Source organism: Pelodiscus sinensis, chromosome 12, assembly GCF_052426305.1.
Source record: "Pelodiscus sinensis isolate ZL-2025 chromosome 12, ASM5242630v1, whole genome shotgun sequence".
Classification (NCBI taxonomy): Eukaryota; Metazoa; Chordata; order Testudines; family Trionychidae; genus Pelodiscus; species Pelodiscus sinensis.
Window position 1 is genome coordinate 40,288,595 of NC_143063.1, and position 5,039 is coordinate 40,293,633.

Genomic DNA, 5,039 nt, shown 5'->3' on the forward strand with positions numbered 1-5,039 from the left:
CTTCTCTCCCAAGGCAGTAGCACTAGAACTAGTTGCATTGTTTCAGTCTTGCAAACAACAATTCCAGTGGTGCTACTTGAGGTCCTCTTGCAAGGGAAAAGTTACTAGCTTTTCTGTAACTCTCTTGTTCGACAGTTCCACTTGTCTAATTCCACTGATGTTGTCTGTGCTTCTGTGCACAGTTGTCAGAGTATTTTTACTCTTGGCAATAGTCACCCGGGAGGTCCAAAACATCTTCTATTGTGTCTTGTACAATGTGCAGGCATAAAAGGCCAAGCCACCGCAGACCCTTCTCTGATCCTTGCTGTGGAATGGGCATGTACAACACATCTAGGAGAAAAAATATTATGGAATGGATAGTAACCATTTTTTCCTTGGTGTGATTGCACATGCCTGTTCCACTCCATGTGATGCACAAGCAGTCGCAGATGGAGGTGCATTTGGCATCTACTTGAGCGGGGACAGGAAGATCATTTATTCAAATTTAAGTTGAGAGACTGCACAGTGGGAGGCAAATGTGTGATATGATATGCCTAGATTGGTACTCTGCAGAGCTCTAATGGGATGCATGAGACACAAATGTCACAAAGGCTGCTCTGAATCTAGTTGATGACCCCACTACTCTATCCTTAGGCTTCATATTAGCCAACTGATAACTTAGATGAACACAACTGGATATCAATAACAACAGTCCTTTGTGCGGAAACCAAGCAGCCCTTCTTTCTGTCTGCAAATGCAACAAGCAACTGAAAAAAAGACCTGAAAGGCTTAGTCTGTTCCAGTTAAATGTGAACACTCTTCTCACAGCTAACATTTGGAGTGACTCCTCTCCCTTTTTACCATGAGGCTTTGGGAAGAAGGTAAGTAACTACATTAGCTGACTTTTATGGAAAAAGGAGACCAATTTAATTTAAAAAGCAAAACCAACCCCCCCCCCCAAACAAACTTGCCAGCTGTCTACACTGGCCGCTTGAATGTCCACAAGAACACTGACGATCTCATGTAAGATTGTCAGTGTTCTTGCGGAAATGCTATGCTGCTCCCGTTCGGGCAAAAGCCCTCTTGCACAAATGCTTTTGCACAAGAGGGCCAGTGTAGACAACACAGTATTGTTTTGCGCAAAAAAGCCCCGATGGCGAAAATGGCGATCGGAGCTTTCTTGCGCAAAACCACATCTAGATTGGCACGGACGCTTTTCCGCAAAAAGTGCTTTTGCGGAAAAGCGTCCGTGCCAATCTAGACGCTCTTTTCCTCAAATGCTTTTAACGGAAAAACTTTTCCATTAAAAGCATTTGTGGAAAATCATGCTAATCTAGATGTAGCCACTTGACTATAAAGGCAGACTTTTTTTTCCTATTTAAAAAAACATGAAGGAGTTGATTCTAATACCCTTAACTCCCCTATTTTCCTGGCCAATGGAATGGCTTAATGAAAGTAGCACTTTTAATAAAGGTGTAACAGATCGCCAGGGACTCAACTGCTGGACCCATCAGTTGTTAAGATTAAATTCAGTCTCTACTGGAATAGGACTGTACACATGAAAACAGCCTGGAAACCCTTTTAAAATATACAAAATTAGGTTGGAATAAAAGAAGCAACTATTCACACAAGGGTGAAAAGCTGATATAACTGCTAGGTGTATCGTAATGAAGCTAACTACTAATCTTTGGTGTTTCAGATAGAAAAGATAGTCCAGCACATGCTGAAAAGAAATAAGAATGTAGGAGACCCCTTTCAGCCTCAACCAGGTAGAAATACTCTTACTTAGTCAGGTAAGTTGTCCTTGAAGATGGTTTTCCACAATTCAGCGGTACTTCCCTCATTTCTCTGGAGCAGAATCTCTCTGCCAATGTTCGTCATAAGAACGGCCATACTGGGATGGACCAAAGGTCCATCTAGCCCATATCCTGTCTTCCGACAGTGGCCAATGCTAGATGCCACCAGCAGGAATGAGCAGAACAGGGAATCAGGTGATCCCACATTTGCTGACACTATTCCTACCCATCCTGGCTAATAGCCATTGATGGATCTATTCTCCATAAGTTTATCGAGCTCTTTTTTGAACCCTATTAAAGTCCTGGTCTTCATAACATCCTCTGGCAAATTTTACAGGTTGACACTGTTGCATGAAGAAACACTTCCTTTTGTTGGTGTTAAACCTGCTACCTATTAATTTCATTTGTTGACCTGTAGCTTTTATATTGTGGGATGCCATGAAGCCTTCAAGTGAAGAGCCTGAAGGTTGAAGTAGAAGAGGCGGCTGTGATTCTGTGAAACGAGGTCTGTGTGAAGTGGGAGTGACAGTCAGGGACTGAGAGGTCCAAGAACTGTGAAAACCAGCATTGATGGGGCCAACCCAGGGCAATCAGTGTAAAACTAGCCTTGTCCCAATTGGCCTGGTGCAGAACTCTGGCGGGAAAAAGAATGGGGCGGGTGGAGAAGCATTCAGTAGAAAAATGTTGATCAGTGAACCTGGGCTGTATCCTGCTTTGGCACAGAATTAGTTCATTGTTTTGTCCCTTTTGTCTCCCACTTGGAGAGTTCCCCAGAGCTGGAAAATGGATGTTACTATGTCTGGGCAAAGGACCAGTTGATGGAGAAGCAATCTGCTCATGTAATCTGCCAGCATATTCTGAGTTCCCAGGAGATGCGCCATTTTTCAAAGTCTAGAGATGCCAATGCAGAAGTCCAAGAGAATAGTGAGGACTGGGCTCCTCCTCCTCCTACTTGTTTACATAAAAAATGTCCATTATCTTGCCACTTCACTCCTGGGGTATAAATGCCTAGCGATTTGAGGGTTGTGTCTTTGAAACAATGTAGGCTCCAATCCATCTTTTTCTGAGTTTGGAAAAGTCCTGAACTGCCTTTAGCACCTCTGGAAAGAGGCTAGAGGATCATAACCAGAATGAGTGCTGCCTCATGATAGCAGAGACTATGCTGTGCTCTGCAGAATCTGTTGCATCAAGCCTTCCCTAGAGACCCATTCTAGCAACAACATTGCCCTCCTCTACTAAGGACTGGAACTCCTGTTTCGTGTCATCTGGCAGCTCCTCTTTTAACTTCAAAATAGTATCCCACAGAGTGAAATTGTAGGATCCCAGCAAGTCTTGCTGGTTTGCATTACATCCATGGAATAAAGCTGTTATCTGCAGATGGAATGATGGTTCCTCCCAAATACATCCAGATTCTCTTCCTCTGTGTTTTTGGGGGGTTGAGCCTGCTGCCCTTGTCTATCTTTTTCATTTCTTGCTGGCATTGAAAGAGGGTCTGGAACATGAGGGTTAAATAAGTGCTCAAACCCCTGGGAGGGGACATAATGTCATCTATCTGCTCTTTGCAATTGGTAGGTAGGGATGCAGGAGTCTGCCAGATGATTTTGGTAGGCTCTTAGCCTCTTTTACTGGCAGAGCTATTCCTGCTGGCATCATGGATGTCTGAATGTCCTCCCGCTTGTGGATTTTTTCCTGGATCATCTCTGAGTGGATATCTATGGCAATAGCTATCTCCAACTCCTGAGGTTTCATAAAATCATTGGCTACGTCTACATTGGCAAGATTTTGCGCAAATACTTTTAACGCAGGACTTTTTGCATTAAAGTATTTGTGCAAGAGAGCGTCTACATTGGCATGTGCTTTTGCGCAAGAGATGTGCTTTTACGCAAAAGCATCCGTGCCAGTGTAGACGCTCTCTTGTGCAAGAAAGCTCCAATGGTCATTTTAGCCATCGGGCTTTTTTGCGCAAGAAATTCATGTTGCCTGTTTAAAGTAGCCTCGAGTGCAAGAACAGTTACACAAGAGAGCTTATTCCTGAGCGGGAGCACTGATTTCACACATTAGAACGTCAGTGTTCTTGCGCAAGAACTCCCCGCCAGTGTAGACAGGCAGCATGTTTTTGCACAAAATCATGCCAATGTAGACACAGCCATCCAGAGATGGAGAAATAAGCTCTGCTATGATCTGAGGTGAAAGTGGGCCAATGCAATGTACCAGTAAGAACTGGCTCCTGGTACCAGTCTGTATACAACAGACATTAAACCACTGCCCCTTTTGTTCCCCTTCTACTGGTGGCCTTCCTGGTACAACTGCCAATGAGTGGGAAGTAAAAGGAGCCGCTGCCTTAGGGCCCAACAATTTCAAAGGGCCCAGGAGCTAGTCTGAGCAATCTGGCCCCAGCTCCACCCCTTCTTCCCAAGGCCCTGCCCCTTCTGAGGGCCGAGCGACCCTCTCACCTTGCCAAGGACCCCCAGCGTACTGATAAGTCCTGGAAGTTACTTTCACCCCTGGCTACAACTGCCCCATTCATGGATATGGATGAGGAAGAAGTTGATACTAGTATGGGGGAAAGGTGGTTTAGTGCCTGCAGTCCAGTGGTCTTGTGACGGTTCATGAAAAGGATCCTGAGTCTGCTCAGTGCCACGCTATACTCATATAATTGAATTTGCAGCGATCTCAGCACTTTCTCGATCGTTGGGAGGAAGTGCCACCGGTTCTAAAAGGGCTGTTGGTGTGGCACTACTGACTGGCACCGTTGTGAACTTACCCAGACCAAAGTATAGGGGTGAGATGTAAGCCATAGGGCCAACTTAATGAGCGGGTGTTTTAATCTGATTGCCCTGTCCTTTTTTTGAATGGGGCTGGAAGACCTAATAAATGCCACATTTGTCACTCACATGAGCCTCCCACAAGTATTTAAGGCAGCTGGGGTGAGGGTCACTATTAGGCATTGTCTTGCTGCAAGAGTGGCACATCTTGAAATCTGGAGAATATGGCATATAACCAATACCAGGGCCAACACCCAAACAAGCTGCCAGAACCACACACAACCACAACTGACTTTTAAAACTCGTAGATACTCTCTGTCTATAGATACTAATTACTGATATCAAGACTTGCAAATCAAGAACCGGGAGCTCTAACAGCCATCATGGTGGTAAGAAGGAACTGAAGTGGTCTCTAGTGGCTTGGCCCATTATGCTGGCACAGTGAGTGTGAGAAACTGAAGGGTAAGAACTTCAACTGTACACTGGATCATCCAGACAC